The sequence below is a fragment of the Pteropus medius genome, unplaced genomic scaffold (genome assembly GCF_902729225.1).
Source record: "Pteropus medius unplaced genomic scaffold, Ma_sr-lr_union100, whole genome shotgun sequence".
Classification (NCBI taxonomy): Eukaryota; Metazoa; Chordata; class Mammalia; order Chiroptera; family Pteropodidae; genus Pteropus; species Pteropus medius.
The window spans coordinates 407,516-431,074 of NW_024340694.1; the positions used below are offsets into that span (position 1 = coordinate 407,516).

At 35.1% G+C, this 23,559-nt stretch overlaps 1 protein-coding gene and 1 pseudogene across 2 annotated transcripts in view; one reads left to right on the forward strand and one right to left on the reverse strand.

Moving 5' to 3' along the window:
• Positions 1-13,588: 13,588 nt before the first annotated feature.
• The window catches only part of LOC120603325 (sodium/hydrogen exchanger 2-like), an 88,789-nt gene continuing 78,818 nt past the window's right edge, over positions 13,589-23,559 (forward strand). For both annotated transcript variants that reach the window (XM_039863688.1, XM_039863694.1), the window contains exon 1: positions 13,589-14,450. The gene's annotated coding sequence lies outside the window, so the exon portion shown is untranslated. The remainder of the gene's footprint in view (positions 14,451-23,559) is intronic.
• On the reverse strand, positions 23,278-23,396 carry LOC120603342 (uncharacterized; annotated as a pseudogene).

Sequence of the window (23,559 nt, forward strand, 5' to 3'; positions counted from 1 at the left end):
TATACACATATATATTTCACACAAAGATACCATTCATTCATCAATAAATACTTAGGCTGTTTCCACATCTTGACTATTGTAAATAATGCTGCAATAAACATAGAAGTGCATATATCTTTTCTAATTAGAAACTTTAGTTTGACCTTTGACATTCTTCGGATAAATACCCAAAAGAGGAATTGCTAGATCATATGATAGTTCTATTCGTTTTTTATTTATTTTATTTTTTTATTAAGTTTATTGGGGTAACATCAGCTAATACGATTATATAATTTTCAGGTGTACATTATAACTTGACATCTATATTCTATTGTGTGATTACCACTCAAAGTCCAGTTTCCTTCAGCTACCATATGTTTGATCCCCTTTACCCACTTCACCCTCCCCCTACCATCCTATATTTGCCTCCCTTGACCACGACTACATCTCCCCTCCTCCCCTACTACCGACCCTGTGATAACCACTAGTCTATTGTCCATGTCCCTGAGTCTCTGTTTGTCCTGTTCATTTGTTGCTTTTAGGTTTATATCCCACATATAAGTGATATCACGTGATTATCAACTTTTACAGTCGGGCTTATTTTGCTTAGCATGATTATCTCGAGGTCCAACCATGTTGTGGCAAATGACAGTATTTCATCTATTCTTATGGTTGAGTAATATTCCATTGTATATATGTGCCACAGCTTCTTTAGCCAATCATCTATCATAGGACACTTCAGTTGCTTCCGTGTCCTGGCCACTGTGAATAATGCTGCTATGAAAATCTGTGTGTAAATATCTTTTTGAATATGAGTTTTCAAGTCTTTGGGGGTAAATACCCAGTAGAGGGATTGCTGGATCATATGGTAGATCAATTTTTAGATTTCTGAGGAACCTCCGTAACTGTTTTCCATAGTGGCTGTACCAATTTGCAGTCTCACCAGCAGTGTATGAGAGTTTTTTTTCTCTGTATTTTCTCCAACATTTGTTAATACTTGTCCTGTTGATTATAGCTATTCTAAGCGGTGTGAGATGATATTTCATTGAGGTTTTGATTTGCATTTCCCTAATAGCTAGCAAAGTTGAGCATCTTTTCATATGTTTGGAGACCATTTGTATGTCCTCTAGGGAGAAGTGTCCGTTCAAGTCCATTGTCCATTTTTTTATTGGATTGTTTGATTTTTGTTGTTAGTGAGTCATATCAGTTATTTGTATATTTTGGATATTAGACCCTTATCGAAGGCATTGCTTGCAAATATATTTTCTCATTGAGATGGTTGTCTCTTTACCTTGCTGATGATTACTTTTGCTGAGCAAAAGCTTTTTAGTTTGATGTAGGTCCCTTATTTTACTTTGGTTTTTACTTCCCTTGCCTTTGAGGTCAAATTCATACCATCCTCTTTAACTCTAAGGTCCTTGAGTTTAGTTTCTATGTTTTCTACTACACTTTTTATTGTTTCAGGTCTTATATTCAGGTCCTTAATCCATTTTGAGTTAATTTTGGTGTGTGGTGATAGACAACAGTCTAGTTTCATTCTTTGGCAGGTGGCTTTCCAGTTTTCCCAGCACCATTTATTGAGGAGGCTTTCCATTCTCCACTGTATATTTTTTCGTGTTTTTGTCAAAAATTATTTTCCCATATAAATATGGGTTTACTTCTAGATTTTCGATTCTGTTCCACTGGTCAGTATGTCTGTTTTGAGACCAATACCATGCTGTTTTGATTACTGTTGCTTTGTAGTATAATTTGAAATTGGGCAGATTGATACCTCCAGTCTCGTTCTTTTTTCTCAGGATTGCTTTGGCGATTTGAGATCTTTTGTGCTTCCATACAGATCTGATGAATTTTTGTCCTATTTCTTTAAAAAATGCTGATGAGATTTTGATGGAGATAGCATTAAATCTGTATAATGCTTTAGGTAATATGGTCATTTTAACTATGTTGATTCTTCCAACCCAAGAACACGGAATATCTTTCCATTTCTTTGTGTCTTCTTTAATTTCTTTTACTAGAGTCTTATATAATACAAAAGGAATTATTTTTTCCAATTTTTTTCTTACACTTTATTATTAGAGTATAGGAACACTATGGATTTTTGAACGTTGATTTTGTATTCACAGACTTTACTGTATTTGCTTATTGTTTCCAGTAGTGTTCTTGTGGAGTCTTTAGGACTTTCTATATAGAGAACCATGTCATCTGCAAATAGTGACAGTTTGACTTCTTTGTTTCCTATTTAGATGCCTTTTATATCTTTCTCTTTTCTGATTGCACTCACTAGGCCCTCCAATGTTATACTGAATAACAGTGGTGATAGTGGACAGCCTGTCCTTGTTCCTGATCTTAGAGGTAAGGTTTTTATTTTTTCACAATTAAGCATAATGTTGGCTGAGGGTGTGTCATATATGTTCTTTATTATGTTAAGGTACTTTCCTTCTATACCGATTTTGTTGAGTGTTTTGATCATAAATGGATGCTGTATATTTTCTAAGGCTTTTTCTGCATCTATTAATATGATCATATGATAGTTATTTTTTAATTTGTTTATAAGGTGTATCATATTAATCGATTTGCATATGTTGAACCATTCCTGTGCCTCTGAGATGAAGCCCACTTGATCATGGTGTATAATCTTTGTAATATGTTGCTTTATTTGGATTGCTAGTATCTTATTTAGTTTTTCTGCATCTGTGTTAATGAGAGATATCGGTCTGTATTTTTCTATCTTTTTTTTTTTTTTGCATTATCTTTACCAGGTTTTAGTATCAGAATAATATTGATCTCATTAAATGAGTTGGGAAGTATTGCTTCCTTTTCGATTTTTTAGGAAGAGTTTGAGGAGAATAGGTATTAAATCTTCTTTGAATGTTTGGTAGAATTCACTGGTGAAGCCATCTGGTACTGGACTTTTACTTTTTGGTAGGTTTTTGATGATTGTTTCAATTTCCATACTTCTGATCAGTCTATTTAGATTTTCCAGTTCTTCTTGGTTCAGTCTAGGAAGATTGTATTTTTCTAAGTCCTGGTCCATTTCTTCTAGATTATTAAATTTGGTGTTATATACTTTTTCATAGTATTCTTGTATGATCCTTTGTATCTGCGATGTCAGTTGTAATTTCTGCTCTTTCATCCCTGATTTTGTTTATTTGTGTTTTTTCCTCTTTTTTCTTTAGTGAGTTTAGCCAGGAGTTTGTCAATTTTATTAACATTTTCAAAGAACAAGCTCTTTGTTGCATTTATTTTTTCTATTGTTTTATTATTTTGTTATTGTTTTCAGTTACATTTATTTCTGCTCTAATTTTGATTTTCTTTTCTTCTGCTTAGGCTTCATTTGTTCTTCCTTTTTTAGTTTGTTTTTTTTTTTTAAGATGAAGTGTTAGATTGTTTATTTGGACTCGTTCTTGTTTTTAAGATTACGCCTGTAATGATGTGAACTTTCCTTTTATGACAGCTCTTCCCTTGTCCCAAAAGTTTTGTTACATTGTACTATCATTACCATTTGTTTCTATGTATCTCTTGATCTCTCTTTTAATTTTTTTCTCTGACCCAGTTATTCTTCAGTAGCACATTTTTTAATATCCATGTATTTGTTATTCTTCTTGTTTTCTTTTTGCACTTGATCCCTACTTTCAGAGCATTATGATCAGAGATTATGATTGGTATAATTTAAATTCTCTTATATTTATTAAGATTATCTCTGTGTCCCAGTATGTGGTCGACCCTTGAGAACATTTCATGTGCACTAGAGAAGTATGTATAAGCAGCTGTTTCAGGATGAAAGGTTCTGTAAATGTCGATTATGTCCAGTTGGTCTAATGTGTCATTTAAGGTTGGTATTTCTTCATTGACTTTCTGTTTGGATGATCTGTTCATATCTGACAATGGGGTATTTAGGTCCCCTACTAAGATAGTGTTTTGGTCTGTTTCTCCCTTTAGTTGTGTTAGTAATTCTTTAACATATTTTGGGGCACCCTGATTTGGAGCATAGATATTAATAACTATTTGTCTTCTTGGTGTATTATTCCCTTTATAATTATGAAGTGTCCCTCAGTATCTTTCTGTACCTTTTTTATTTTGAAGTCTATTTCATCTGATATTAGTTTCACTACTCCTGCTTTCTCTGAATGTCATTTGCTTGGAATATTATTTCCCACCCTTTACTTTGAGTCTACATTTGTCTTTGGAGCTGAGATGTGGCTCCTGGAGGCAGCATATTGTTGGGTTTTGTTTTTTGATCCAATATGCAACTCTGTGCCTTTCTATTGGTGAATTCAGTCCATTTATGTTTAGAGTAATTATTGAAATATGAAGTCTTCTTATAGACATTTTATCTTTTGCTTTCTGATAGCTCAGTGTTTTCATTGCTTCCTTGTCCTTATGTTTCTCTTTATTTTTGTTGGCTTTTTTGGGTTTTGCCTTTGGTTCTTCTTGTTTTATGTTATATACTTCAGTTCTGGATCTTTGATGTGTGGTTACCCTTATGAATACGTAAAGGATAGTATATCTATATCTATCTATCTATATCTATATCTATATCTATGTCTATATCTATATCTATAGCTATAGCTATATCTATATAATATAGTCACTCATTTTCTTCTGTGTGTGCCTGTACTCTGCTCCAGGTACATCTTTAATAAACATTTAATGGTTCCTAATATACAACAAGACAATGATGCTCACTTTCAGCACTCCTGATCAACAGACTTATGGAAGTTTGAAACAAGATATACAATATAGATGCCAAAAAACATTATTAGAGAAAGTGGAAATTGTGTGTAGAAAATAATGAGGAAACTAATTTAGTTGTAAAGTCCACTCCCATAAGAGCAAAATTAATAGTGGTGTATCAGAGAGGATCTAATCTATTGAACCAGGTCCAGCAATGAGATGTGACATGTGACAGGCAATAACACCGTGGGGAAGGGATATATCCTGGTTATAGAGGGGTTCCCAATATTCCTATGAGGTATTTTTCTAAATAATAAATATTATGGAAGATGAAAAGCAGAATTCCTTCTCTCAGTAAAGAAAAACATTAGCCCAAGCTAGGCAGTGTGTCGGGAAACCTCGAAGAGATGAAATCTTAAGAAAGATGAATGTCTGAGAAAGAAAATAAATGCTCAACAATTCAAAAAAAAATACTTTGGTTCAAAACAAATCCCAATCCTATGGACTGAAGAAATACTGGTGATAGGTTATATACTGTGATTTGGTTGCTGATATTGGGCCTGGGACTTAGCTTTTACCAACTTAGAGCCAAAAGAGAAGCATGATCACTTTGGTCCCTACCAAATATTAAAGCTGAGTCTATTTAGGTACTTCCTGACTCCATTATAGTACTCTCAGATACTGTAATAACTCTGTCAGGCATGTGAGGTATTTAAGCAAAGAAAGCCTTTAGGATATTAGATACCTTAAAAGTAGGGGAAATGATTCAAAAGAAGGCAATAAAATTCTTCAGCCTTTTGGTAAATTCCTGTGAATACACCTCAAGGAAATATGCAAAAGAGCAAAAAAAAAAAAAAGAGGGAGAAAAGAAAATATGGCAGAATAAAAAGAGCCAAAAGCATAAATCAAAAGAGAACAGTTAGCAAACAATGTGCATGTGTGTGTGTGTGTGTGAGAACCGACTCCTGTGGGCACTAAAAAGAAATTTAATTTGGTGTGAACCACGAGAATGAATTTATGAGATGCAGCAAAAACAGTTATAAGAGAAAAGTTTATAGCCATACAGTCCTATCTCAAAAAGCAGGAAAAATTCCAAATAAATAATCTAAATTTATACCCCCCCAAAAAATAAAAAAAATAAAAATAAAAATAAAAAAAAAAAACAGAAAAAAAACTAGTAAAAGAAGAACAACAAAAAGAATATAGGAAGTAGAAAAGGAAATAATAAAGATAAGGGAAGAAATAAATTAAACAGAAAATAGAAATAAAAATTAATGAAACTAAGAGTTGGTTCTTTGAAAGGATAAATAAAGTTAACAAGCCTCTACCAAAATTTATCAAGAAGAAAAGAGAAAGAGAACACACAAAAAAAATCTGAAATGAAAGAGAAGAGAATACAATAATTAGAGAGAAGAATACAAAAGATCTTTAAAAATAATATCAACAATTACATACCAATGATTTTTACAATCTAGAAGAAATGAACTTATTTTTAAAAATATACAACTTTCCAAGACTAAACAAAGAAGAAACAAAGAATCTAAACAGACCAAATGCCAACAATAAAATTTAAGCATTAATCAAAAAACTTCTAAAAAACAAAAGCCCAGAACCAGATGGTTTCACAGTAAATTCTACTAAACATTTAAAGAAAAATTAGTATATATCCTTCTAAAATTATTCCAAAAATTTGAAGAGGAAGAACTACTTCCAAACTCATTCTATGAGATCAGCATTACACTGATACCAAAAAGACACAAAGACACTACAGAAGAAGAGAATCACAGGCATATATTCTTGATGAACATAGAACCCAAAATTCTCAACAAAATTCTAGCACACCAAATTCAACAGTAAGTTAAAAAGATTAGGGTTTGGAGAAACATGGCGGAGTGAGAGACGTCCGCAGATGTCTCTCCTTGAAACAACAATAAGCCGAATATCTAAAACTCAAAAAAAAAACACGCACAAAAAACCAAAAACCAAAAAACAAAAAAAATCAAACAAACAGACAAACCCCATACTGCACACCAGCACGTCTGAGCGTGGGATCTGCACATAAGAGCTACCACAGGTAAGAACCCTGGGTGTCAGGTGATGGATTGGGAGAAATAAAGAAAGTGCCTCCAGCAGCCGCTGGGGCTTCTTAAAGGAGGAGGGGGAGAGAAGAAGGTGCAGCGAGTTTCCTGAATGTCTCTGCCTGGGAGTGCTGTGATTTGCAAACAATTGGCAGCAGGGCACAATGATTATGTCAGAGAGCAGAGAAGTGGGAGGCAGAGAAACGACAGTTGATTTTTACCAACTCCGGTTGGAAAACTGGGGTTGAGCCTCAGCTCTCAACCCCCAACCCAGGGGGCCCCTCACCCCATATCCTGTGAGACCAAACACCAGAGTCCCAGGGAAATCTGACCAAATGCTACTGAAACTGTTGCTAACACTGAAAAGGATTGAAACTGAGAGTAGCAAGCATGATTAAATATCTACAAGAAAATAAAAAGGCATTATTAAAGCTTTATATAAAGCAGGGATCCAAGAGGCTTAGACACCACCTACTGGGAAAAAAAGAATAAAAGAAAAAAAAAAGCAGCACATTCCTTGAAGCAGGCTAAAGAGAGATCTTTATATAATAAATCTTTCTGGAAAAAAATCAGAATACGTCCCCATTAATGCTTAGGAGGAGAAATAGTCCATTAAACACCATGAACCAAAGTGGCAAGGCATCTGAGAAACAAAGAGAAAAAATCTTCCGAAATGAGCTTACAGGCATAGATATATGCAAATTAAATGACAGAGGATTCAGGATGGTATCTCTGATAAAACTCAGTGTGTTCCGAAACGAGTCATAGCAAGAATTTCAGGGATTGAAAAAACAACTAGATGAGCAGAATGAGTTCTTTAGAAAGGAGAATGGAACCCTCAAAAAGATCAAAATAGATCTCTCGTGATAAAAACACACTGCAAGAGTTGAAAAATGAAATAGCAAGCTGGGGAAACAGAGTTGATCAAATGGAGGAAAGGATGAGTGATATCAAAGACAGAGATCTAGAAATAAATCAGAAGGAAGAAGAGAGAAACTGAAGAATGAAAAATAATGAAAAAGAAATACAAAAACTAGCTGATACCATCAGGAGAGTAAAAATAAGAATAATGGACATTATCAAAAGCAAGGAAAAGGAGCAGGCACTAGAAAGCATTTTCAGACAAATAGTGGATGAAAATTTCACAAATCTAAGGAATGATCTGGAGCTTGTAATTCAAGAAGTCAACAGAACACCCAATTATCTCAACCAAAAAAGACCCTCACCAAGGCACGTTGTATTAAAATTTTCAAAAAATCAATGACAAAGACAGAATTCTCAGGGAAGCCAGGGAAGAGAAAATGGTAACTTACAAAGGAAAACCTATTAGATTATTTTCAGACTTCTTGGCACAGACTTTTCAGGCCAGAAAGAGGTAGAATCAAATATTCAAAGTATTGAGTGAAAGGAATTATCAGACTAGAATGATAAAGCCAGGTAAGCTCTCCTTTAGATATGAAGGAGAAATTAAAACCTTTCTACGCATACAAAAATTGAAGGAATTCTCCACTCCAAGGCCTGCACTACAGGAAATACTGAAAGAAATCAGCTCAACTAAAACAAAATGATAAAAAAAAAATACGTAATTAGGTGTAAGGTGACTATCAGGCAAGGAAAAGCAGTGAAGTGCAACACTTACTAAGAACAGGACATTATAACCTTAAATAATAAGAAGAGAATTGCTATAGCAAGATAGTAATGAACATTCAACATAAATAGGAAAAAAAAATTGAGAAAACAATGACTGAAAAAGGAGGGATTCCAAGATCCAAATTCGCAGAGGCAAATGAAGATAAGGCGCGAGCAGAGGAAAAAAGATGACTGTATGTGTATATATATATATATATATATATATATATATATATATATATATATATATATGTATATATATAACAATCCTTTACATATTCATAATAGTATATATATATATGTATATACATATATGTATATATGTATATATATATATGTATATATATATATATATATATATAACAATCCTTTACATATTCATAATAGTAACTGCATGCCAAAGATTCAGAGTTGAAGTATATAATAGAAAACAAAAAGAACCAGAGACAAAACACACAGAAGCCAACCAATATAAAGAAAAGAGAAACACAAAGACAAGGAAGCAATGAAAACACCGAGCTATCAGAAAGCAAAAGATAAAATGTCTATAAGAAGACTTCATATTTCAATAATTACTCTAAACATAAATGGACTGAATTCACCAATAAAAAGGCACAGAGTTGCATATTGGATCAAAAAAAAAAAAAAAAAAACAACAATACGCTGCCTCCAGGAGCCACATCTCAGCTCCAAAGACAAATGTAGACTCAAAGTAAAGGGTGGGAAATAATATTCCAAGCAAACGACATTCAGAGAAAGCAGGAGTAGTGAAACTAATATCAGATGAAATAGACTTCAAAATAAAAAAGGTACAGAAAGATGCTGAGGGACACTTCATAATTATAAAGGGAATAATACACCAAGAAGACAAATAGTTATTAATATCTATGCTCCAAATCAGGGTGCCCCAAAATATGTTAAAGAATTACTAACACAACTAAAGGGAGAAACAGACCAAAACACTATCGTAGTAGGGGACCTAAATACTCCATTGTCAGATATGAACAGATCATCCAAACAGAAAGTCAATGAAGAAATACCAACCTTAAATGACACATTAGACCAACTGGACATAATCGACATTTACAGAACCTTTCATCCTGAAACAGCTGCTTATACATACTTCTCTACTGCACAGAAATGTTCTCAAGGATCGACCACATACTGGGGCACAGAGATAGCCTCAAAATAGAGGAGGATTGAAATCATATCAACCATATTCTCTGATCATAATGCTTTGAAGCTGGAAATTAGCTGTAAAAAGAAAGTGAGAAGAATCACAAATACATGGAAATTAAACAACACGTTACTAAAGAATGACTGGGTCAAAGAAGAAATAAAAAGAGAGGTCAAGAGAGACGCAGAAAAAAGTGACAATAATAGTACAATGTATCAAAACTTTTGAGAAATGGCAAACACGGTAATAAAAGGAAAGGTCAAATCATTGGAAGCCTAAAACAAAAAAAGAAGAATGAGACCACAAAAATAACCCAAAGCTTCATCTTAAAAACTAGAAAAAAAGAACAGATGGAAGCCTAAAATCATCAGAAGAAAAGAAATAATCAAAATTAGAGCAAAATTAAATGAAATTGAAAACAAAAAATAAATAGAAAAAAAATGCAGCAGAGATCTGGTTCTTTGAGACTTTTAATAAAACTAACAAGCTCCTGGTTAGACTCATAAAAGTAAAAAGAGAAAGGAAAGAAATAAACAAAATCAGAGATGAAAGCGGAGAAATTATGACAGACTCCACAGAATTAGAAAGAATCATACAAGAATACTATGAAAAAATATATAACACAAATTTAATGACCTGGAAGAAATGGACAAGTACTTAGAAAGATACAACCTTCCTAGACTGAATCAATAAGAACCGAAAAATCTAAATAAACTGACCAGCAGTATGGAAATTGAAACAATCATCAAAAACCTACCAAAAAGTAAAAGTCAAGGACCAGATGGCCTCACCAGTGAATTCTAGCAAACATTTAATGAAGATTTAACCCCTATTCTCCTCAAACTCTTCCAAAAACTCAAAGAGGAGGCAATACTTCTCAACTCATTTTCTGAGGCCAATATTACCCTGATACTAAAACCTGGTAACGATAACACATAAAAAAAGAAAACTACAGACCAATATCTCTCATGAACACAGATGCAAAAATCCTAAATAAAATTCTAGTGAACCAAGTATAGGAACACATTAAAAAGGTTGTATGCCATGATAAAGTGGGCTTTATCCTAGGGGCACAAGGATGGTTCAACATACACAAATCAATTAATGTGATACACCACATAAATTAAAAAAAAAAATAGAATCATATGATTATACCAATAGATGCAGGAAAAGCCTTTGATAAAATACAGTATCCATTCATGATCAAAACACTTAACAAAATTGGCATACGAGGAAAGTACCTTAACATAATAAAGGCCATACATGAAAAACCCTCAGCCAACATTATAGTTAAAGGTGAACAACTAAAAGCCTTTCCTCTAAGATCAGGAACGAGACAAGGCTGTCCACTATCACCACTGTTATTCAATATAACATTGGAGGTCCTAGCAGATCAATCAGGCAAGAGAATGATATAAAAGGCATTCAAATAAGAAATGAAGAAGTCAAACACTATTTGTGGATCACATGTTTCTTTATATAGAAAACATAAAGAATCCATAAGGACACTACTAGAAGCAATAAACGAATACTGTAAAGTTTCTGAATACACAATCAATATTCCAAGGAGAAAGGAAAGCTTCTTCTATATGGTGCTGGGAAAAGTAGAAAGCCACCTGCAAAAGAATGAAACTAGACTGTTGTCTATCACCACACACCAAAGTTAACTCAAAATGGATTAAATACCTGAATATAAGACCTGAAACAATAAAATGCATCTACAAAAACATAGGAACTAAACTCAAGGACCTTGGACTTAAAAATGATCTTATGAATTTGACCTCAAAGGTATGGAAATAAAAGAAGAAATAAATGAATGGGACTACATCGAATTGAAAAGCTTCTGCTCAGCAAAAGTCCACAGTGTTCTTAAATACTAGTGATAAATTGCTAGTCAATGAAGTGGAAAAAATAATTTCTTTTGCAATTGCTACAAAAGGAATAAAATACCTAGGAATAAATTTAACAAAACATGTGAAGGACCTATATAATGAAAACTATAAGACTCTATTAAAAGAAATTGAAAAAGATACAAAGAAATGGAAAAGATATTCTGTGTTCTGGATTGGAGGAATCAACATAGCTAAAATGACCTTATCACCCAAAGTATTACACAGATTTAATGCAATCCCCATCAAAATCCCATTGGCATTTTTTAAAGAGATAGAACAAAAAATCATCAGATTTGTATGGAAGCACAAAAGATCGCCAAAGCCATCCTGAGAAAAAAGAATGAGACCGGAGGCATCATTCTGCCTGACTTCAAATTATACTACAAAGCAACAATAATCAAAACGGCATGGTACTGGCAGTAAAACACTCACACAGACCAGTGGAACAGAATCGAGAGTTCAGAAATAAATCCATATATATATAGGCAAATAATTTTCGACAAGAGAGCCAAAAACATAACATGGAGAAAGGAAAGCCTTTTCAATAAGAGGTGCTGGGAAAATTGGAAAGCAACCTGCAAAAGAATGAAACTAGATTGTTGTCTATCACGACACACACCAAAATTAACTCAAAATGGATTAAGGACCTGAATATATGACCTGAAACAATAAAATGCTTAGAAGAAAACATAGGAATAACTCAAGGACCTTGGACTTAAAGAGGATTTTATGACTTTGGCAAGGGATTTAGAAGCAAAAATAAAGGAATGAGACTACATCAAACTAAAAAGCTTCTGCACAGCAAAAGAAACCATCAACAAGGTAAAGAGACAACCATCCGAATGGGAAAATATATTTGCAAGCGATGTCTTGGATAAGGATCTAATATCCAAAATGTACAAGGAACTCATACAACTCAATGACAACAACAACAAAAACCAATCCAATCAAAAACCAGGCAGATGAGCTGAACAGACATTTTTCCCAAGAAGACATACAAATGGCCAAAAAACATTTGAAAAGATGCTCATCATTAGCTATTAAGGAAATGCAAATCAAAACCACAATGAGATACCATCTCACACCTGTTGGAATAGCTATAATCAACGGAACGAGTAATAACAAGTGTTGGAGGGGATACAGAGAAAAAGAACTTTCATACACTGCTGGTGGGACTGAAAATTCGTACACCCACTATGGAAAACAGTGTGGAGGTTCCTCAAAAAACTAAGAATTGATCTACCATATGATTCAGCAATCTTTCTATTGGGTATTTACCCCAAATACTTGGGTATTTGGGTATTTACCCCAAAAACTCATATCTGAAAATATATTTGCACAGCGATGTTCATAGCAGCGTTATTCACGGTGGCCAGAACATAGAAGCAACAGATGTGTCCTACAACAGATGATTAGATAAAAAAGCATTGGTAAATATATACAATGGAATAGTACACAGCCATAAGAAGAGATAAAATGCTGCCATTTATGACAATATGAATGTATGGACCTTGAGATAATCATGGTAAGAGAAATAGGCCAGACAGAAAAAGTTGAAATCCACATGATATCACCTATATGTGGGCTATAAACCTAAGCAAAAATTGAACAGGACAAACAGAGACTCGTGGATATGGACAATAAACTAGTGGCTACCAGAGGTCGGGGGAGAGAGGGGAGTTAAATGGGATAAAAATGGGCACATATGTGGTGACAGAAAGAAATGTAACTATGGATGGTGAACACACAATGCAATATATATATGCCTTACTGTTGAATTGTACAATTGAAAGCAACTGGATTTCGTTAACCAATGTCACCATAATAAACAATAATAATAAAATAATTATTTTAAAAAGCGATCTCTCTTTAGTAGGTTGATAAGAAGAGGTTTCACTTTTGTTTTACAGTAAGTGGCATATACTTCTGCATTGCCCAGGACTCTTGGAGTTCTGCCAAGTGGCAAAAAAATTCAATAAATAAATAAATAAATAAATAAATAAATAAATAAATACATACATACATGATAATGGTTTTTTTATTCCCTGGCGAGGTTTGTGTTTTCTCTGTGACCAAGTTGCCTCAGTGTCAGAGTTCCAACCCCCATGGGAGAATGTAATGGGCAGTGACGTTCCAAATCCCCAAAGAGCCTTGCAAGTTCCAGTGCTGCCCCAGCCACCAGATGCAGTACTGTGCTGCCTCAGTGTGGTGCCTCAGTGTCTTTGCCCAGATCAGCCTGGATGGTGGGGATGGGGTGGGGTGGGAGAGTCTGCCAGTGTGCCTTTATCTGTTTTCCTTCTAGTAATGCTGACTACCAGACGTCAGCTGCTTGGCCTCTGTATCTCCACCCTTATCACTAGGACCAGCCGCAGTGTTCATCTACTCAGTTCAGCAGTTGCAGACTTCTCACTCTTCACTTTGCAGCTCAGCACTCACTGCTGCAGTTTCCCGTGGAGCCTGCTGCTAACTTTGAAATGGTGGCGGGAGGCGGCCAGGCTCCATGTGTTCTAACAACCACCACTGCCAACTTTCTGCCTGGCAACGGTGGTTGTTAGAATACAGCTGTCACCCCTCTGTACTCTGTCTCTGCCTTGGTCTCTGCCCTGATCGCTGTGTTCTACTGCTGTAGTATTTACTGATTGCTCAGGCAGAATGCTCTGGGCTACAGAGAGTGCATGCTGTAACCTGATTCCTCCCCTCTCTCCGAGTACTCACAGGGAGGTCAGGGCTGTGTCCTGGCACCAGTCTCTGCTCCTCTCTCTTTTGTCCTCTCTGCTTGCCAGATTCACCCACCTTCAGATGCTCTTTGAGGCACAGGTCTCTCAGATGTGTTTGTATGTTAGGCTGGGAATTTTCTGTCGGATTGCAGATGTTTAATTTGTTGTAACTTCAAGGGAACAGATCAAGGGGGCCTCTCACACCACCACGCTTCTGATGTCACTCCTTGACTTTTCTCATATATGCATTTGATGCTATAAATGTTCCTCTAAGAACTGTTTTCACTGCATCCCACAAATTTTGGTAAGTTGTATTTTCATATTTGCTTCATTTTTTAAATTTCTATTGAGATTTCTACTTTGACTCATGTATTATGTAAAAGTGTGTTATTAAAACTCTAAATGTTTTGGGATTTTCTACCTGTCTTTCTGTTATTGATTTCTAGTTTAATTTCATTGTAATTGAAAACAGATATTGCATCATTTCTGTTGTTTTAAATTACTTAAGGCATATTTTATTGTCCTGAATGTGGTCTATCTGGTGAATGTTCCATATGAGCTTGAGTTAAATGTTTATTTTCATTTTGTTGGGTGAAGTACTCTATAGATATCAAGTATATTTAGTTGATTGATGGTGCTGTGAAATTCATTTGTCCTTACTGATTTTCAGCTTTCTGGATCAGTCCATTTCTGATAGACAGGTGTTGAAGTCTCCAACTATAATACTGGGTTTTCTCTTTCTCCTTCCAGCTCAATCAAGTTTTCTTCCACATTTTTATGCCCTGTTGTTAGATATATATATTTCGGCCTTTTTTTGGTCGACTTTTAAAATTTTTATCATTTAAATGGTATATTTAGACCATTAACATTTAACATGATTATTGATATAGTTGTATTAATATTTACCATATTTAATATTGTTTTTCATTTGTTGCTCTTGTTCTTTGTTATCATTTTTGCCTTCCAATATTCACTCTTTTTCTACCTTTTATTGTTTTAATTAAAAATTTTATAAACTTTCATTTACTTTCCTATTAATTATGCTTCCTTTTCTTATTTAAAAATATTCCTGCCTCCCTTCCATTTTTTGTATAATTGCTATTATTCATTTTACTTATACATAAAGATACTTAAGTATATAAATATACATAAGTATACATAATTAAATACATTTGCTATTATTATTTGAATAAACTGTTATCTATTAGACCAATTAAGAATAAAAATATAAAAGATTTTATTTTATTTCTTCTCCAATGCTTTTTTTCTTTATATAGATCTGAGTTTCTGACATATAATTTTCATTTTCTCTGAAGAATGTCTTTTAGCATTTTATGCAAAGGTTTACTGGCACAAGATTCTCTCAATTTTTGTTTGTCTGAGAAAGCATTTATTTCTCCTTCACCTTTCAAGGATAATGTTGCAGGTATAGAACTCTAGTTGCTTTTTTTTTTCGTAAGGTGTTTCACTCTGCTCTCTATAAACTTTACACAAGTGGTTTCTGAGAAGTCAAATATATTTATTTTCTTTGCTCCTCTATATGTAAGATATTTTATTCCTCTGGCTTCTTTTAAAATTTTTATACTTAATTTTCTGCAATTCGGATATTCTATTCCTAGGTGTAGGTTTTTTGCCATGTATCCTCAGTGTTCTCTGAGCTTCATGGATCTGTTGAATTAATGTGTAGCATTAATTCTCTCCTTCATTACTTCTTATGTCATATCTTCATGCCCTTTATATTAATTAGGCCATCAAAGGCATTTTTCATTTTGTTAGTGGTTTTGATCTCTAACATTTCTTTTTCATTGTTTCTTAGAATTTTGATTTCTCTCTTTACACTAACCATCTGTTCTTACATGTTGTCTCCTTTTTCTTTTAGACTTTATCATATTAATTGTAGTTGTTTTCAATTAGTCTGATAATTCCAACATCCCTGCAACATCTGAGTCTGGTTCTGATGCTTGCTTTGTCTTTTCTGTTTTGTCGTTGTTGTTTGTTTTGTTTTGTTTTCTTTGTTTTATTTTGTTTTGTTTTGCCTTTTAACATGTCTTTTAATTTTTTTGAAAACCAGACATGATACACTAGATAAAAGATGTGGTGGTCAATAGGCCTTTGGTGGTATAGTGATAAGATATGGAGAAAAGAAAGCAGTCTATTATTGTATAATTAGGTCTCAGTCTTTTAGTGCATGTGTGTCTCTGTGTTGTGCACCTTGCAAGTACTTCTCAGTTTCTTCCTCCTCTTAGGTGGGGCAGGATGATAGCATGGGCAGCAGATGAGTATTTCTCTTCCTGCTTGTGGAAGGCTAAAAAAGGACTGAAGTTCTCCTAGGCCAGTTATGGGGAGCCGCAGCCAGAACCGCTGCAGAATGTCAGGGGTTAAAAACCAAGTGTACTTAAGGAGGTTGTCTGGGAGGCAGCTGGAACAGGAAGTATGTGGCCTAAGGAGGATGTTGAACGTTCCTTGACCCGTTCGAGAAGACAGGAACAAGGATGTTTTATCTTGAATTCTCTGTATGCTTGCAATTGTTCATGTAGCAATCACTGCAAATTCTTTGCTACAGTTTCTGTATAAATATAGCCTGAGAAATAAAATCGGGGAAGCAGTATTTACTGTTCTCCCTCCCGATCTTTACTTATCTCTGTCTTTTCTCTCATCCTCACCCTCTACTCATGTTCCGTTCGGATCTTTCCGGCTGGCTCCGGCAGCCAGATATCCTCCTTATAGCTTAAGTTCTGGTAAAACGGTTTCCCTTAAGGACAGGCTTTGTTAAGAACAGAGTACTCTGGTGTTTTTCAAAATGGTTACTTTTCACTCACCCTGCAGGCAGCACAAGGTGATTTTTCTCTCCTCCTATCTTCACTGTGAGAACACGATAGAGATCCTGGAGCTAAAACTCACAAAACAATTGGAAACCATCTATAATTGTGACCTTCCTGAGTTTTTAACTCTTAGACTTAACCACATATATTCTCCAACAATTTATCAATTATATTTTAGATTTTCCTACTCTGGTAATTGTCTCATGGTAGATTTCTGCTTGTGGTTTTTTGCTACAGTAGCTTGTGATACTCTATATTCCAAATCTAGTAAACTACAAGTAGCTTATCAAGACTGGAATACAGTATGCATTAAAAGTGAATATAGAACGTAAGTCTGGAGAGGTATGTTACCTAACTATTTAGTTCAATAGATATTTAGAAAAACTGCTACGTTCCAAACACTGCACTAGAAGCTAGAGATCTATAAATTAATAAATTATTGTCCTGAAGGTGCTCACAGTATAGTGTGGGGGACAGTAAAGAATACAGATAATTTCAGTATAGCATGTAAAATATAGTTATAGACACATGCATGGTGTGATATGGGACATAAGGGGATACTTAACATAATTTAATTTCCTGGAAAAAATGACACCTGAACTGCATCTTGAAAGACGAGTTAAAATTATGCAGGAGGAGAAATATAGAAATGGCATTCTGGAAAGAAATATAACAACAGGACCATAGCACAGAGGTAGGGAATAGCATATTGTATGAAAGCAACCACAAATATTTTGGTATTAAAAGCGTGAAATTAGAGGAAGGAAATGCTAGGAATTGAGAGTGGAATAGTGGATACTAGTGAAGCAACAACCAATATTTTTTCATATTTGAGTTTTATTTTCTTTATTATTGAGAACCAATGAAGTGTTTTAAGCAGGGATTGACATCAATTTGATATTTTAGAAAGATAATTATGGCAAGCAATAGAGTAAATGGTTTGGACAATGATGAGACCAGATATAGGAAGAGCTGTTAGGAGGCTATTATATTGGTCCCAGGGAAAGATGTTGATGCCATCAACTGATAAAGTAAAAATATAGAAGAGGCAATAGATATGACAAAAATATAGGAAATAAAATTAATAGAATTTGGTGATATATTAGATGTATAATGTAAGGGAGAAGTGTCAAAATTAACATCCATGTTTCTAGCATGAATGACATGCAGGTATTGTTAGCTGAATATGGGGAAAAAAACAGGCATAGAATGAGAAAGTGTGAGGCAATGCATCCAATTTTGGACAGGTTGAGTTGGAAGTCAGGGTTTGTAAACATTCTATTATGTTTTAAGAAATGAATTATATCTACTTTTATAATATGGTTATCTGGCTATAAATATTTCCGTTTCAGTCTTGATTTTATTTTTTTGGAAATATTTGAGTGCATTTAGACTTTATGGTCCATGTGAAAAGTTGGGACATGTGCACACGCATGTGTGTGTGTGTGTACAGAAGAATGTTTGTAAACATTCAAGAATGCTTGCAGAAACAGCTTATATAAAGAGGGCCTAGACCCTGCATTGAGCTAGGAGAGGTGTATGGTAGTATGAATTTGTAAACACAGTCTTGGCCATGCAATAAATATTACAACACTTACTTTAAAAATTAAAGTTGACCTCGAGGCCTCATCTTAACCAGCTGATATTTCAATCTCAGACAGTGTGTGTTGTGTGCATGAATGTACACTTGTGTGTATATGTGTGTGTGTTTGTGTGTATGTGTGTGTTGTGTATGTGTATGTCTGAGGACTTTTTCTCCATTTTAGACTCTCACAAAAATCTGGAAGTTGTATATCGTTCGTGAAAATCTTGTCTTTGCTGCACCATGGATGCTTCTGGCATGTTCATTGTCTGAATCTGCATGGTACCTTGGAGACCTGTTGAATTTGTGTCAAGCTTTGGCATGACTTTGCCAAGTTTGGAAGCTGTCTTGTCTAGGGTACAGCTTAGCCTGATTCAAAAGCTTTGAATGAAGATAGTTTATTTGGAATAGATAGACAGTGGGAATGAAAAACCAAAGAGAGTAAAACATGGAAGGAGAAAAATCCAATTATGCAGAATCAAGTTGGCTACTGCTATGGATAATTGATATTCAATCTAAATTTCCCATTCTCAGGAGACATATAGAATGTACCTCAAAGTGACCTGCCTCTGTGATATTGTCTACCCATAGACTCCTGGTCCCATTTAGTTGAGAATTTTGCTATTGAGTGTTAAATCCTAGTAATTTTCAGATTGAGCATGTATGAATGTGGAGTGATGTTGTGGTGTCAGAGAAGCCCTGGAGGAGGAAATGAGTGATATATAGGGCCAGCCTGAGATGAGGTACTATCATAATGAAGTAGGATCAAAACTTGCACAACACTTTTTGTCATTGTATGGCTGGAATTAGACCTGAGGGTGCAACACTGTAAAGAAGTGTTCAAGATGTGTCCTATAGAGTCTACCCTTTGCACCCCTCACTGTCTCTTATTCTCTCCATTAAGTTTTTTATGCAGTGGCCAACTGTAATCTCTACAAAAGATAATACATGAAGGAGATTAATGTAAGTTGTTACTACTGTCTCTGTTGTTGCAGCTGGTCCCAAGTCCATATTGATATTTATTGTCTCACTACTCTACCTATCTATTTTCCCTCACTCTCAGCCAGTATATTAGTTGGTATATGTTGCTTGTCTGGTAAGATGATCCAAAAATTTATCCTTAAGAGGTCTGACTCCTTAGTTGACTTGCTCTTGCCAGGCTGGTGTAACTAATTGTCTATTGATAGTTATCATGGGGCATGGAAGCACAAAGAAATACCCTAGTAAGTTCCCTTGATTCTAGAATTTTTTTCTCAACCTCAATCATATAAGAGTAACCTTAGCTCCTGATAACAATAAGGTCAATTTCCCCCACTACTATAACTCTTTTCTTTGCCTGCTGGTCCACTTTTATGAGGACTCCTAAATGACCAGGTGGTGGTCTTAACTTAATGTTTAATAATACTCTACATTCTCTTTTGTTAGAAACATGCTTCTACATTGAAACCAGGGCTTCAACTCTGGCAGAACCTAAGAATGGAAAAACAGCCCACAAATGCTAGAGATTGGAGCCAATCCCATTACTTCTTGGATCAATTTATTCTAAATATTGATACAGAACTACATATCAGCTACTGGTTAAATGAATATACTTTATGATAGAGGATCATGCTTCAACCCTGTATGATGTAGTTCCCAAATAAAACCTTCATTGAGCCTCTAAGTAGGCTATTTAATTAGGCTGGCTGATTCCAGATGATGCAATATATGGTAGAACTAGTGGATCCCAGATGGAAGAAGACTTATGTAATTAATCAGCAACGAAGTGACTGGCTGTTCTCTTTGAAGAATGGTACTGTATCAGTAGCTCATCATCAGCCTTTGCTGCTGTCAGATTGGGCATTCAGCAGTAGAAGTGGCTATTAGCTTTGGTGAAAGGAAGCCCTTCCTTAGATCTCAACTCCTGCCATCATAGTTACTTTATTCATGGCCCCGATACAAAAGCACTGAGATAACCTAAGAGAGATGCTGGCTGATATCTGTAAGATGAATTATCCTGCTCACTTGGGCTGTCCTCAACATTAATGTGTGTCACAAACTTCTTCATGTTTTGTTCATTTCTGTAGGTCATCTGCATGCTTCTACCCTAGACTTCCTTGTCTCCAACATTTTAATCTTGCTATTTCTAGGTTTCTGACCTCCAGCCAAGTTATTTATCACTGCCTGAAGTCTATGGATGTCCATACCCCTGCACACTTCTCCTCCATACTGTATCAGTTACTTATTGCTACATAATAAATTATCCCAAAGCACAGTTGCTTAAAATAATAAACATATATTTTTGTTCATGAAATTTTTGTCAGCTAGATAGTTCTGTTTTTCTAGACCAAGTTTGGTTTATCTCAGGTGGGCTCATTCATGCATCAGCAGTCAACTCGTGGGTAAGGTAAGCTGGGAGATGGTTGGTCTAAGAGGGCCTTTCTCACATGTCTGGTAATTTGTTACCTATTGGATAGGGCATTTGGGGCCACATGAATCTCATTATTTAGCGAACTACCCTGGACTTGTTTACATGTTGATACATCTCTCTCTCTCTCTCTCAAGAGAGAGAGAGAGAGAGAGAGAGAGAGAGAGAGAGAATGCATAGAAATCCTTTTGAGTAATGGTCTAGAATTGATAGTTATGTTGCATCCAATGGACTAAACAGATCACAAGATTAGATCCATTTTTAAAGGATGAAGAAATAGACTCTAACTCTTAAAAGAAAGAAACAAAAAGTCAGAAAGAACAAGGTAAAGAATGCAGCCATTTTTGCAATCAATTCATTATATGTATCAAGTTAATGATAGGTACACTATTCAGAATCTTGCCAACTGAGACTATTTGCACTTACTTATGTCCTTTAGGGATGCCCATATATATGGCTGGTAGATGCAGTAGTAGGCTATTTTTGGTCCATAACAACATATTGAACCTACCAATTGTGAACTAGGCTCTGGAATAGCTTCCCTTTAATTTTTATAGCTGGTCATAAGGAACCCCATATGAGAGAAAGGTATCAGTGCAACAAAGGTAAGTGACATGAGGTTTTGCTTGCACAACTAACTTGGGACTTTAGAACTAGTCTATTGTATGATGGATTGTTATTGACTTGGGGAATCTGATAATGACCAACTCATGATGGTCAGCTTTAGTGGCATAATCACTCGATGATCTTTAGTCATATGCTAGTCTTTACTAAGTTCTAGTTAGTAGCATTTTCAAGTCTACTTTTCAAACATCAAATAATCCTCTTCTGCAGAAGGCATGGTCTTGTTCCATAACCCCTAGCAACTGTTTTACAACTCTCTAATTGGGGCTAGAGGATCTACACAGCATCCCCATCCATTATAGATACCTCTAACACCATCAAATCTGCTAGGTCATATGGCCTGAGCAACAAGGCAGCTTTTACCTGGATCTTTTCCAGAGCTCTCTGTCAGGTAAGGTCTAAAATTAAGGCTCAATATTATATGCCACCTTGACATCTGAAATCACAAGGCCTCAATGGCCTAATTGCAATTTTTTTTTCTTCTATTCTGCTCCCATGAATAAAGTCTCACAGTCAGACCACACTTTCTACCAATCATGCCAGGCACAGCTTCTACTTACCCTTGAGTAGTGAGTTTCAGTTCCTTATCAGTTTATGGCATTATTCAAACAAACTAATTTTATCCTCTCATAGGAACCAGAGGGTACCTCACTCTCTTGATATTACAAGCCTGCCTTTCACAGCCCCTTCTTATTCACTCTACTCCAGACTGCAACTCCTAAGTGATCCTGCATGACATGTGGTGTCCTCCTCTCCTGTGCTGTGAGTATTTGTGAATAATAACCTATTGTTAATCTAATTTATCCAATGTTGCTTGTTGTATTTTTGGCTATAGCCATAACCCTAGGGTGTTCCTTATCAATGGGGTGAATGGGAGAAAATTAAGACTTCCTCTTACTGCTCAGGGCCCTACTCAAAACTATGCTTTTGAATCTCTTGATGAATGGATAAGGACAGTATTTCCAAGTCTAATTTATTATGGACTCCAGCATTAAAAGAGGACTATCAATTGCTGTATTGCTTTTATATTGGAAGGGAATCTAATATAGGGTTTCTGCCAGATGTTGAATTTTCCCACCCAATTATTACTCAGGAACTGAGGAAATAACCACAAAGATAGGTCTATGGAACCTCCGGACCCACTGTCAGTGCACTTAGGACAGAACTCCATGTATCATACTAGCCTCCTTAAGATCCCATCCTATTCATAGAACAATGTTAACATTTCAGGTCTCCTGATATCAGTCTCAGTCCTGACACTATATCTGATAGTTTTTCCCTTAAAGTCTCTTTTGTCTGATATTAATATTGCCGTATTTTTTCATTTTAAAGCAATTTGTCATGTATATTTTTTTTTCTCTTTTTCTTTGCAACTTTTTTGAGGTTCATCTCCTGATAACAATATATATCTGGATTTAGCAATTCCAATCTGAGAGTATCTGTTATTTAATAATGAGTTTATCCCATTTACATTGCCTATCATACAACTATACTTAGACTTTTTTCTGTTACTCATTGTGTTTTCTGATTTGCCAATTTCTAGGGCTTTTTTCCCCTTTCTCTATCTTTGTTAGATTGACAATCTTTGTTAGGTTGATTGAGTTTTCTTCTATTTTTTTCTCTCTAATTTTTCCCATTACTACTTTTCATTTTATTATATTATTATTATTATTATTATTATTATTATTATTATTATGGCCTACAGCACCTGGTCTTCCTAGGTAGTCTCCCATCCAAGTACTAACCAGGCTCGACCCTGTTTAGCTTCCGAGATCAGACAAGATCGGGCATGTTAGGGGTGGCGTGGCTATAGACCCCATTACTACTTTTTAACTGAGCTCTGTAGAATGTCCACTTTCTGCTTATGGATTATATCTTTGGCAGATCCCATTGCTTTTCTGGACACTTTCAGGAATTAACAAACAGCCTAATTTCAGGTATTAAAAATCAATCTAGTTTATTATATTTTTAATCTCTC